The 14,200-nt window shown below is 38.9% G+C and overlaps 1 protein-coding gene across 2 annotated transcripts in view; it reads right to left on the reverse strand.

Annotated features, from left to right (window-relative positions):
• The window catches only part of ZBED5 (zinc finger BED-type containing 5), a 29,435-nt gene that overhangs the window by 8,453 nt on the left and 6,782 nt on the right, over positions 1 to 14,200 (reverse strand). Inside the window, exon 3 of one of the 2 annotated variants that reach the window (XR_003683717.2) lies at positions 3,087 to 5,493. The exons of the other annotated variant lie outside the window; for it this stretch is intronic. The gene's annotated coding sequence lies outside the window, so the exon portion shown is untranslated. Of the gene's footprint in view, positions 1 to 3,086; positions 5,494 to 14,200 lie in introns of those variants that run through there. 2 annotated transcript variants of the gene reach the window in all.

The following is a 14,200-nucleotide window of genomic DNA, read 5'->3' on the forward strand; positions in this document are numbered from 1 at the left end:
ACTACAGAGAAGTCCACATGGTGAGGAACTGAGGTCTTCTGCCAACAACCAGCACTAACTTGCCAGGTAGTGAGTGAGCCATCTTGAGAGAAGATCCTTCAGATAACTGGGGCCTCATCTGACATCTTGACACCAACCTCATGAGAGAACTTGAGACAGAACGATCTAGCTATGCCATTTCCAGTTTCCTGACCTATAGAAACTGTGTGAAATGCTTGTAATTTTCAGTTGCTAAATTTTAGGAAATTTGTTTACAGTAATAGATAATGTAGACCTCATCTTGCACAGGGATATCAATTCTCCTTCTTTTCTACCCTGTGTCTTCTCACTAACTCCAAACCTATAAACGGAGTCAGAACCTAGCATGCCCTAGGGGACCAATGACAAAGTAAATCTAGGAAGAGAAAGATTACATGCAAGAAGAATGGCAAGATATTGCTAAGTTGCATTAGCAAAAAGCTGGGGAATATGTGTAGGAATAGATTATGAGGGTTCAGGACCAAGGAAAGAAGAATTTATTGGTCTGAGAACACTCACCAGAGATTTTGGAGTCAGAGTACTAGTTTGGGTATCTAGGAGTGGTTCTAGTTATGCTCAGTTGGGTAATTAAAAACTAGACTCAACTGGTGACTGAAACTAAATAAAGTTGGGTTGCCATAAATTTCTTGATATAATGTTGAAGACAAGCTCCAAAGTTTTGAGAAGAAAGCAATGTTGAAGAGGGTTGTTATTTGTATTAGATCATAGCCCCTGTATCCCCAAAAGAGCTTAGAGCACACATTCTCTTCACCAGAAGTGTGAAGAAATACTTTGGTGAGAACAGCATTAGCATCCCTGAACATTACTGTAATGGCTGTCCTCTAGGGATAAATGTTCCATGTGTTGCCATTGAAATGCCACTGAGGGACTTCCCTGGTAGTCCAGGTGGTAAGACTCCGTGCTCCCACTGCAGGGGGCCCGGGTTCAATCCCTGGTTGGGGAACTAGATCCCGCATGCATGCTGCAACTAAGAGCCCGCATGCCACAACTAAGATACCATGTGCCACATCTAAGACCCAGTGCAGCCAAGATAAATTAAAAAATAAATATTAAAAGAAAAAAAAAGAAGAAATGCCATTTGGGCTTTCTATTTTCAATGATGGTAAGAGATCCTGAGATAGCAGAGGTGAGGTAGCAGAACATAACCACCATAAACACAGTGGGCACACTTAAAATACAAAGTAATAACAGAATGGTAACTGAAAGCATCGATCTACAGAGATCTTTGGTGATGGTTAACTGATCATAGAATCTCTGGTACCAAAATAGATGAGTAGCTCCCTAAGGACTTAAATATTTGTGTAATCGAAAAACTCTAGGTTGGGAAAATAGAGGCCTGACTAGAGACACCATAAGAGTAATAGCCCTCACCCATCTCCTAGTCCTGGAAAATTCACAGACCCAGAGGCCTCTGAATACAGAGTATGCTAGGTACCTCTGAGAAAGGACTTTGTCATAACATCAAAAAGTATGATGTGTAGATCTTTCTCCTACTCTTCCCCCAAAGGGATAAACAGCTATTTGCTAGAGTAAAATTGTGCACGAGGGTTGAGGGAAGGAGAGAACCATCTTGACCTTTAAGGGATTATTGAACAATGGTGTTAATCCCTGGTGACCCAAAATACTATGCACACAGGACTCACTGGTTTTACTGTATATCCCCATCATCCAGTGGCAGCTGGCCTTTAGAACTCTTCAGTGGTCTTTGGAAGACTCAGTTCCAGCACCAAAAGGGAGGGGGACACTTTGCAAAGTTAGGTTGCTGTCCTATAGCAGAGATTAGCTAATTACAGTCAGAGGGCCAAACCGGGCCCACACCCTGTTTTTGTACAGCCCTTAAGAATAGCTTTTATACTTTTTAAGTGTTGTAAACAAAATCAAAGAATATGTGACAGATCCCATAAGTGGCCCTTAAAGCTAAAGCCTGGAATATTTACTATCTGGCCTTTCACAGGAAAAAGTTTGCCAACTCTTGTCCCACAGCACTATGTGTTGTGAAGTAGCGACCAACAGAGTGCTATTTCTCCCTTGTCTACAATACTCGAGCTGGGGAGCCCAGGAGTGAGACAGACAACTCCCACTATTATTACTTACTAATCCACTCACAAAATGTCTTGTTTTCTATTCCCACGACTTTGAGCTTTGCCCATATAAAGGCCCAAGGAAGGAACGTTCTCCCCAGAAAATCCAATCATGGTTCCACTTAATTGGAAGTTTATACTACTAATTAATTATTTTGGGCTCTTCTTGACATTGAAATAATAGGGGGGGAAAAAGAGTTTACAGCATACGCTGGGATGATTTATCCTTGCTATCAAGGGGAAATCTGATTGCTACAACATAATGGGAGCAAGGATGAGAATGTCTCAAACCCAGGGGATGCTTTGGGTCGCTTCCTAGTATTGCCATATATAGTGGTAAAAGTCAATAGGAGACTACAGCAATCCAATTCAAACAGAACCACCAAGGACTCATTCCTCAGGAATGAAGATCACCACATCATATGAAAATTTCAACCAGCTATGGATGCTGGCAAAATGAATATGGAATAGATGATGATGGAAGGATGTTGTAAACAGAACCTCAAGACCAGTTGTAGAAATGAGAATGTAGTAGTAACCCACCTCCTTTGTTCTGTTTTATGTATATCTATTTATGTTAATCATTCCCATTGACTTGTTTTCTCTCCTAGTTTATATAAAGTACATTTGTTGTTTAATCATATTGCACTGTTAATTTATTAATTTTTATAATTGTACAATGGTTATATAAGATGTTAACATTATAGGAAGCTAGGTGAAAGGCATTTGTACCATTTTTTCAACTTTTCGGTAAGCCTAAATTTATTTCAAAATAAAAAGCTAAATAAAGCAAATTATCACGAAAACATATAGAATATATAACTTAGAAATACATATAATAAAGTGATGAAATTTCAGGTGCAAACTGGCAAAAATAAGACGCACTTACATAATGTTTATTTATTTTTAAAATACATTAAATGGCATTAAACTTTCTTCTAAACTATACCAGTCATACCAGGAATTTTTTGCTATTATTTTTTTAGTTATTGCTGCCCTACAATTTTCTGTTACCTCTTCTTTGGAATTATGAGAGAGATACTGAAGTCTCTGTATTTATCTTGCATGTTTCTTAAATCACCTCTCCCCCATATCTTTGTTCTTTTGAAATAATTCTTCAGCTTATTCTTTCATTTTGCTATTCATCAGAGTCTATTTACTGTTTAGACTGTCTTTTAATTTTTCAACCATCTTTAAAACTAGCTCTTTTTCATGAAAGTTAGATGCAATACTCTCTCATATTCCTCTGGGGATACTCCATATAAATATTAAATCTTAAAAAATACATGAGAGGGACTTCCCTGGTGGTCCAGTGGCTAAGACTCCGTGCTCCCAATGCAGGGGGCCCAGGTTCGATCCCTGGTCAGGGAACTAGATCCCACATGCTGCAACTAAGAGTTCGCATGCCACAACTAAGAGTTCGCATGCCACAACTAAAGATCCCGCATGCCACAATGAAGATATCGCACTCGACAATGAAGGTTCTGTGTGCTGCAACTAAGACCCGGCGCAGCCAAATAAATAAATAAATATTTTTTAAAAAATACATGAGAACAATGCCTGATACCACACCTAGTGTGCACTATATAGATATTAACAATTATTGTTTCCAAGATCCTCTGTTTATTCTAATAACTACTTGCTTGGGTGTTAGTTCGTTTGTTGACTAGTGTCACCCTTTCATGGTATCGGTCTTCCTTGGGTATTTGGTTGTTCTTTTTTTTTTTTTTTTTTTTGCAGTACGCGGGCCTCTCACTGTTGTGGCCTCTCCCGTTGTGGAGCACCGGCTCCGGACGCGCAGGCTCAGCGGCCATGGCTCACGGGCCCAGCCGCTCCGCGGCATGTGGGATCTTCCCGGACCGGTGTCCCCTGCATCAGCAGGCGGACTCTCAACCACTGCGCCACCAGGGAAGCCCTGGTTGTTCTTGATTTTGTTCTCATCTTGGTATTCCTTGTTCTCTGTGCCTGAGGTAGTTTCAGTTTATCATAGTTTGCTCTGATGATTGTGAGGAAGGGATAAAATGTAATCTTGGACGGTGCATACCAGTGGCTGATATTCTGTGTGTGAAATGAGGTTTCCTTTCCTGGATGTAGCCACCTGAAGTACTGCCTGACTTATCTGCCCCAAGTTTCCAGAGTCACTGTGACAGTCTAGTGTAAAATACCATTTCAGGATAACCTTAGCTTTGAAAAGTGAATGGACTGAGAAGCCAACCCAACCAGAAGTTTCTAATTCCATTCCCCAGTTACCCTTTATGGTTGTTCTAGGACATTGTGCCTTTCCCCCAGCCCACCCCCCAACTCCTTGTATCATTTGCCTCTGAGATTGAAGTCTGACTCTTGCTCTGCCATTCTGATCCCATCTGCCCTCTGACTTTCAGGGAATCCCCCAAATTCCAAATCTGTTTATAATCCTAGGCCATGCTTTTTTTTTTTTTTTTTTAAATAACTCTGTGTCCTGGTCACCTGGCAAACTCAGATTCATGCTTTTCATGTTTCAAGACTCAAACTGTTTTTTCCTCTTTGAATCATACTTCTTTAACCATATTTCTTTTCTGAACTTAAGAGCTCCTTGTATACACCTTTATTGTTATTTACAAACGTCTATGTCCTTTCCCATGACTCTCTGAATAAATTAACAACTGAAAGATACTCTCTCCAAAGGTCTATTAGTAACCCTAGCGTGTCCACAAGATTATTTTCCTTAGATAGTATTGCTGAGAGGTAACTTACACTTTGCAGGTTTTTTAAAATAATGAAAATTCTTTTATCACTAATTTGGAGTTTATGGTACCGTGGAGCACGAATGAAAAAAAGTTTAACTTGTCCTAGCTATGACAAAAATGATTAGGATGAAAAATCCTAGGAAGAACAATTAGGATGGAGATGACTTTTTCTATCCTAGAGAACAAACAGATTTTTAACACTTTAGAAAGAATCATTTCTAGACAAGTTTATGCTAACCCTATAATTATTCCTATGTATTCATTGGGAGAAGAGTAGTAGATGGAAACCCTGTGGGCTTTGTAATCATGCAGATGTGATGTGGAATCTCAGGTTTGCTACTTATTACTTTTGTGAAACTAGATAAGCAACTTGAACACTCTGAGCCTGTAGAAGGCAGCCTTCTAAAATGGCTCAAGGTGCTCTTTCCCTCCTGGTATTCATGCCTTTGTGTAATATTCTCTCCTCTTGAATATGGGCTGGATCTAGTAACTTGCATTTAAAAAAATTATTTATTTAGTTAGTTAGTTTCAATAATCAACAGAAATTTATTTCTCACAGTTCTTCTGGAGGCTGGGAAGTCCAAGATCAAGGTGCCAGCAGATTCGGTGGTTGGTGAACGCCTGCATCCTGGTTCACTAGTGACTTGCTTTAATGAATAGAACACAAGAAAAGTGATGGAATAACACTTCCAAAATTAGGTTATAAAAGTCTGTGACTGCTGTGTTACTGGCACTCTCTCACTTGCTCACTTCGATGATGCCAGCTGGCATGTTGTAAGCAGCACTATAGAGAGGTCCCACGTGTTATGGAGCTGAGGGCAGCTTCCCACTCAGTCCAGCAGCCTGTGAAAAACTGAATCTTGGCAACAGGAGTGAGCTTGGAAGTGGCTCCTTCCCCAGTGGAGCCTTGAAATGACTGTAGCCCTGGCCAATACCTTCACTGCAGCCGTGGGAGACGCTGAAGCAGAGTCTGAAGCTAAACTGCGCCTGGATTCCTGACCTACAGAAACTGTGAGGAAATACATGTTTTTTACAGCCAATAAATTGTTATTCAACAGAGAACTAATACTGATGTCATACCTCACAGAGATATAATTAAAAAATGAATAAAAAGCATCTGGCATCGTGTGTGTGTGTATATATATATACATATACACACGATGCCAGATGTAAGGATCTCTACCAGGCAATGTTCTGTTATAGCATTGTTGGTTATAGCATTAGAATAATGGTTTTTAATAATGCTATAGAGTTTTACAGTGACTTTTGATACATATCTTATTTGACTCTCAGAGCAGGGATATAAGTAAAACTGTGGTGTAATAAGAAATGTATGTGGTCTTAGTCCTGGGTTTCTGGCACAGAGCCATCCAAAGAAAACTCTTGGAGTTTCCTGAGTGATAGCAGCGCCTTTTGTCTTTCAGTAGGAGTCTCTTTTGAGCACTCTTGAGTTTATGCTAATGAGGTGACTTAGGGTGGGGCCCCTAGATAACCGCGGGATGGGGCTGGTCACCAGAAAGACTAAGTGATTGGAGGGTTGGAACTTTCACACCCACCCACTGACATCTGGGAAGGGTAAGGTCGGGGAGGGCTACAGATTAAGCTCTATAGAAGCTCTTGAACCACAGGAGTTGAGCTTCTGGGTTGGTGAGCACGTGGGCATGGGGGGAGAGTGGTCTGCTAGGGGGGAGCTCACGTGGGTGAGCTTGGAAACTCCACACTCCCTCCTCTATATACCTTACTTGCCCTATGCATCTCTTCCATTTGGCTGTTCCTGAGTTATAGACTTTTATAACAAACCAGTAAATGTTTCTCTGAGTTCTGTCAGCCACTCTAGTAAATTGAACAGGAAGAGGGGGTCATGGGAACCTCCAATTTAACCTGTACTTGCTATTGGTGTCTGAAGGAGGGTTGGTGGGGACTCTTGTTGGACTGAGCCCTTAACCTGTAGGATCTGACACTATCTCCAGGTAAACAGTGTCAGAATTGAATTAAATTGTAGGACACCTCAGTCAGTGTCTGCTGAGAATTGGAAAACTGCTTGGTGGTGTTGTAAAAAGCACATATTCGAAAAAGAGACTAAAATATTATTCCTCTTTTACAGAGGAAGAAACTGAGCTTCAAGAGAATTTAAGTGACTTGTCCAAGGTTCTACAACTAGAAAGTGTCAGAGCTGAGATTCAAACCTAGCATTTCCCCATCATTACCAGGTCGACATCTAACACTTAACGAACAACTATTAGGTGTCAGACATTATTCTAGGCCCTGAAAATACAGAGGTAGATAAGAAAGTCAAGGTCTCTGCCCCCATGGAGTTTACATTCCTCTTTATGCAATTGGAAATGAAAATTAAAATGTTTCATTATTTAAATCTTTCCTATGTTTATTTTGTAGTGTGTTTTTAATATTTTATGACTTGGAAATGCAACATTTCCTTTATCATCAACTTTGTCCTGATTTGAGTAAATTTCACTAGCAGTGATGTAATACAAAGCAGAGGCATGGTTGTGTGTGTTTCAGTATTTGATTGGCTAAGTACTAGATAAATCCTCCATACCTACACCAAACAATTCTTCATTGATTTTCATAACAGTTTGTGTCTTGAACTTCAGGGCTTTGTTTCATAAGCTCTATTCATTTCTCATGTTTTGGCATAAAGTTTAGTTGATGAAAGTCTGCTTTTTTCCTTGAATACAAAATTAAGCAAAAATAGAGTATGTAGTTTATTGGTGTTGCACAATATAAGGAGTGACAGACTTATCTGATGCTTGTAGGAACACTGAGACTATCCTAACTGGTAGTCAATATATTGCGAAATCAGTAAGACTCAGAACTTCAAGCCCATAACAGACTAGAGCTCTCTATTTTATCTGACTGGACACTGAAGCCTTGAGAGTAGCTTGTTTTCTAGAACAAGTACACAGTTTGACTATCAGAAAGAAAACTGTTTCCAAAGCCTTCCTGAAAAGGGATGTTATGTTGGCTTAGTTCCTGATGACAGCTGTCTGGTTGATTCATGGTGCTTTGATCGACCATATGTATATTTAAAAGCTGGGAGGGCTACGTGAAAAGTGAGTTGCTGTTAAGGTGGATGTATTCTAGAGCGATTCTCACTGCTGCCTCTTGAAACAGGTGCTTGGTTGAGAAAGAAAATGGTGTATGAATGTTTCTGAGTGTATCTGGGAGCCTTTTAAAGACTCCAGAAGTATTTGACGATTGACAATATACCATGACTTTTTACTTTACTTTTCATTTATACATGTAGAATAGTAAAAGTAACATTTTGCATTTTAAAGCCCCCCTCTAAACCCAAAGTACTTCATAAGTGTTAGGCACTTAATTCTTCCATAGCTGTAACATGGTTATATAACCTACCTCAGAATTAATTGCCTAAGACCCACGAAGTGCTCTAGAAATGGATATCCAGAGTGACTTTTAAAATATTGTTTTAGTAGCATGGAGAAAAGCCCTGGACTAAAATCTTACTCTATCATCCCAGGCCAACCCCAATGCTGTACCATTCAGACCAGAGTTCTCTTTACATTATTTTGGGAAGAGAGGTAGGGACTACTTTACATGAAGTCTTGAAATCATTAAAAATTAAGTTAACAAATAGTTCCAATAGTGATATTCCTAAGGATGAATGAGTCTCTTTTGCTTCTCTACCCTCTAAGAATTCTGGGATCCTCTTCCTTGAGGGACAGGGGAAGGATAGGAAAGAGTTACAACACCAACAAGGACATGATTTAGCAGCCAACTTGAAGAGTTACTAGATAAGGCTTGGAGACTCAACATTCATCCCTTCATTCAATAAAAACATAATGAAAGCCAAATCTGGGTATTTTTATACATCATAAGCCTTTGCACTATATTTCCTTATGAGAAAAAATAATCAAAAGATAATCACCATTATATTTTGCATGCCCTCAAATTTACATAGTTGTCAAGTTTGTGCCACAGAACAGTGCCATAAGGAGTACAGCATGGTGCTTTATGGGATAAAAAGAGGCCCAGGGCTTCCCTGGTGGCGCAGTGGTTGAGAAGCTGCCTGCTAATGCAGGGGACACGGGTTCGAGCCCTGGTCTGGGAAGATCCCACATGCCGTGAAGCAACTAGGCCCGTGAGCCACAACTACTGAGCCTGCGCATCTGGAGCCTGTGCTCCGCAACAAGAGAGGCTGCAATAGTGAGAGGCCCGCGTACCGCAAAAACAAAAACCAAAAACCAAAAAACCATTTATTACCAAGTTGTCCCATGAAGAGAAATGGCATTTTTGATAATATCTAATAATGTCAATACATGTGCTGATTTAGTTTCTGGTCTATAAAATATTGCCAGTGGCAGAGTTTTGAGTGATAGCACTATGGTAGATGGCAGAATAACCAGAGATCAGACTATTTCAGTTTGGGCTGGGACTCATCATTGCAGTTAAGTTTACCAGTAAATTCTAGTTTTATATTGCTTTCCCTTTAGACCACTATATTAGTTAAGATGATTTTGTCTATGGTAATAGAAAACCCAATGTAAAGGGTCTTAAACAATACAGAGTTTTATTGGCCTAGGCAACAAAAAAGTTAAAGGCAGGAATGTGCTCAAGTTTGGTTCAGTCAGGGCTCCGGTTTAATTTCTAATTTTTTGGTTGTGCCCCCCACCGCCCCACCATGTATTGGCTTTATCCCCATGCTGGTAGCTAAAGAGTTGCAGCAATTCCAGGCCTCCCAAGTACACAGGCTATTTATCTCTTCATTAAGACTGAGGAAGCAACTTTTGTCAAAGCCCCTGTAATACTGCTCTTGCTTTTCACTTGCCTGTATTGGGTCACATGCTATTCCTGGGCCAATTACTGTGGCCAGAGCAAGACTATGCCTTAACAGGCTTACAGCCAGGTTCCTTGAACAATTTTTGTAAGGGCAATGGCATTACACTCACTGGTGTTTTTCAAACAGTGGATCAGGACCAAGAATGGGTCATGAAATTAATCTTTGAGTTTTCATCATTTAAAAAATTCAATATATTTGGGATTACATTGTACATACAAAAGATTAGTACTGTTCTATGAAACTTTGGTGCTCACACGTGCCCACACCTAGATTATATTGTAAAATCTGTTACCTATGTGAATTGGGGTCAAAAAAATATCTTAGACAAAACAAGTCCACTCCTGAAGCTGGAGATGGATCAGCTTTTACTTAAGTAGATGGATTATGTAGGGGAAAAGTGGATACCTGAAAGAAAATCAGGGTACAACTTGGGAGAGGAAAATAGATGCTGGGGATTAGTCAATAATTTCCACTGTAACCTGCCTGATGCTTGAGTTATGCCTTCAACTATACTAGATTCCAACATAGTCATAACCAAACATATTTTAGTTTTTCCAATGTACATTTCCCTTCCAAAAAAGCACTTCATTCCTTTCATCCAGTAAGTATCCACGATGGGGCAATTTATAAATTTTATCATTTGGTTGTTGGAAAATATTATGGTAAAAGACTAATGTAAAAAGCTTGGCTTATGGGAATTCCCTGGCGGTCCTGTGGTTAGGACTCCGTGCTTCCATCACAGGGGGCACAGGTTCGATCCCTGGTTGGGGAACTAAGATCCTGCAAGCCACGAGGCACAGCCAAAAAAAAAAAAAAAAAAGCTTGTCTTAACCATGTCCTACTGTCTAGCACAGGGAACTATATTCAAGATCCTGTGATAAACCATAATAGAAAAGAATTTGGAAAAGAATGTATATATATGTATAACTGAGTCATTTTCTATACAGCAAAAATTGGTACAACATTGTAAATCAACTATATTTCAATAAAGAAAAAAAAAAGGCTTGGCTTCCAAGGGAAAAAATCCACATATTTCAAAAAACTGAGCACATCTTATCATCACCCTAATCTTTATTTAGGTTAAAATTTTTAACTTCTTTGACAAGAACGTTAGAGCTCATTCTAGTTCAACCCCTTTCATTTGGTAAGCGAAGAAACTAAGGCCAAGAAAGAAGGATGAACTTATCTACGGCAATTAATTAGTTGAAGAACACAAGTCTCTTTATAGCTGCTTCAGAATTCTTTCCATTGTAACTAATTAACAGTGCAGTTATTACCAACTTTAACAAATGAAAGTAAATAACATGCATAAGCTCCAGAGGCACCTAGATTTACACAGCTGTTGGATTCTTTCAAGAGTTGTAGGTGAATTATATTTCAGAGAGTAAAACTGCCTTTTTAAGGAAATGGGGGGCTTATTAATAAATGCTGCTTTGGGGAGTCAAAAAGATATTTGCGCTCCCATATGCACAGCAGTATTATTCACAGTAGCCAAAGACATATAACCCAAGTGTCCATTGATGGATGACTAGATAAACAAAATGTGTATATATATACACACACACACACACACACAAAAACTATTCAGCCTTAAAAAAAGGAAATTCTGGCACATGCTGCAACATAGATGAACCTATTTATAGCCGTGTGAAATAAGTCAGACTGAAAAGGACAAATACTGTATGATTCCACTATGAGGTCCCTAGAGTAGCCAAATTCAGAGACAGAAAATGCGAATGAGTGCCAGGGACTAGGGGAGGAGAATGGGGGGTTAATGTTTAACGGGGACAGTTTCAGTATGGGAAGATGAAAAAGTTCTGGGGATGGATGATGGTGATGGTCCTTAATGCCACTGAACTGTATACTTAAAAGTGGTTAAAATGGTAAATTTTGTGTAATGTATATTTTCCTACAATTAAAAACAAAAAAGAAAACCTTGTACAGAGTAAAAAAAAAAAAATTAAAATGCTGCTTTTGAAGTCTTTGAAAGACAAAGAATAGTTACTGCCTTATCTTTTTAAGTTGAAGCCAAGAATTTTACAGCTAATTTTCATAATGTTATAGTATAAATTATATTTCACCTTAATACCTTACCTTTTAAGTTAGGGAATTCAATTCACTGAGCACTTACAGTATTATTAGAAACTTGCTAAATCTATGAATGATCCAAAAGAAGTCTAAACTACAAGAGATTACAATTTGTGTATTTATATGTGTGGTACTAGGGCAAGATTTACATAGGAAACAATCCTCATTAAGAAATCAAGACAGGCAGAAGGGGGGTGGGGGAGGGAAGGATTGAGAGTTTGGAATTAGCAGATGCAAACTATTATATATAGAATGGATAAACAACAAGGTCCTATTGTATAGCACATGGAACTATATTCAATATCTGGTGACAAACCATAATGGAAAATATGAAAAGGAATATATATAACGGAATCACTTTGCTGTACAGCACAAATTAACCCAACACTGTAAATCAACTATACTTCAATAAAATTTTTTTTCAATAAAATTTTTTTAAAAGGACAAAAAAAAAGAAATCAAGGCAATTTCAATTACACTTGACCCTTGAACAACATGGGGGTCAGGGGTGCCAACCCTCCGCCAAGTTGAAAATCTGCATATAACTTATAGTCACCCCTCCCTATCCGTGGATTTAACTAAACATGAGCCATGTAAGCACTGTATAATTTACTACTGAAAAAAATCTGGGTATAAGTGGACCCATGCAGTTCAAACCTGTGTTGTTCAAGGATCAACTGTACTTGAATTATAGGGATTCAAAGTGGGATAATGTACATAAAATATTGTACATTGGCTATACCTCAACAAAACAAAAAAACCCCAAAGTGATGAAAAGAGATTCCTGATAATATCATCTAAACAAAGATCCAGTCATCCCTGAGCCTTCTGCAAACACTGACCAATAAGTAACTTTCTGACTTAAGTTTGATTTGGGTTTCTATAATTTACAATTGAGAGCCTTGACTAATACAAGAAACATTTGTGGTTTGTATTTATTTAAGGAGAATGGGGAGCCAACTAAATTAATTTCAGAAACAGGCAAAAAAAAAAAAAAAGTGGGAAAGCCCTTTTGGATTGGATATATTACAGGAACTTCACTGTTTCATGCAGGCAAGAAGGGTAGCTGTTATTTGAGGTTGCCATGTTATTTAGCCCCTAAATATCTCTTGCAATATTAAGTAGAATGCCACCCATTTCTTCCTTTAGAGTTTTATCTTTTGTGTGACAGGGTTTGTCAGCCTTCCCTCTAGTTCTAGATAGAGCCTCTAGTATTTGGAGCCTTAGGGAGTTACTGGCAGAATGGTAACCAAAGGTTTTTGGAGGCACAAAATAAAGGGAATCTGAGTGCTCAAGATTTACTTTGCTTTGGTTTTATTTAAGGAAGGTTGATTCTGAAGGGCAGGTAGAGTTTAAACATAAAGGAAAAGAATCTCCTCTTTTGGGATTCAGTCATGGTAACTACAGTGGGTTAGGGTAATAAAGAAGTTGCTGTCTGGAACTAGACTTGCCCATCATCCAGCAGGTACAAGACCTACCTTTAGGTACAAAAGTCTGTTCTCACTAGCCGCACATGGTACCCATAGGTTAGTCCTGATAGGTTATAGAACAGGTCAGTAGTTGACATCAAGAACCAAGTTGGGGAGTGCTGGCATTAAACAGGTCTCGTAGCAGTTAGCAGTGTCTCAGTCAATAGATTTGGATTTAAATGCAGAAAAGCAGACTCTCAGAGAAGGTGGTTAGGGGTAAAGGACTAGAAAGCGAGAGGTCTTATATCTCAAAAGGCTTACATCCTGGACAGAGGACCTAAGCAGAGGCTCAGGTTCAGCAATCACACAGGGAGTCTGGTTACCACACTTGAGACACCAAATGTACACATCATGGCATTGTACATACTTCTCGAAATAGCGTACCTTTAATTCTGGGATTAGCTGATAAAAAGTACTGCATGTATGAGTAATTATGATGAATCTTTTTGGATAATTAATTTTACTTGATAGCAATTTAATCCCTATGTTACATATTTTTAAACTAAAACAAGCAGTCAAGCTTTGAAGTAGATGGCTATTTTGGATGAATTTAGACAAGAAAGCACAGACTTCAAAGAAATGCCCACATCATAGTAGGGAGTTTTAGCTATACTCCCAAGTCATTTTTTGATGCTCTTAGAAAAGTCTGAAATGCAATGAAGGCAAAAGTACTGTCAGAAAAGACTAAGTTCTGCTACTTGTGTGACCTTGGGCAAATTCAGAAATTACCTAATCCCATAGGATTGTTTAAGATTACTGATAACATACAAGCATCCAGCAGAGTAACTGACAGGTAAATAGGTGCTTAATGTGACAAAGGAGAAAAAACCTGGGCTAAAAATACTTAATCTTGCTGCCTCATATTAGGTCAGGTCCTATACAGCCTGTTAGGTCTCCACATAGAATAAAAACTCAGACTGGAAGTGTGAGTGTGGAGTGAAGTTTGACTGGAACATGGCTGGATATGGCAAGGAACTA

The sequence above is a fragment of the Physeter macrocephalus genome, chromosome 16, assembly GCF_002837175.3.
Source record: "Physeter macrocephalus isolate SW-GA chromosome 16, ASM283717v5, whole genome shotgun sequence".
In the NCBI taxonomy this organism is placed as follows: domain Eukaryota; kingdom Metazoa; phylum Chordata; class Mammalia; order Artiodactyla; family Physeteridae; genus Physeter; species Physeter macrocephalus.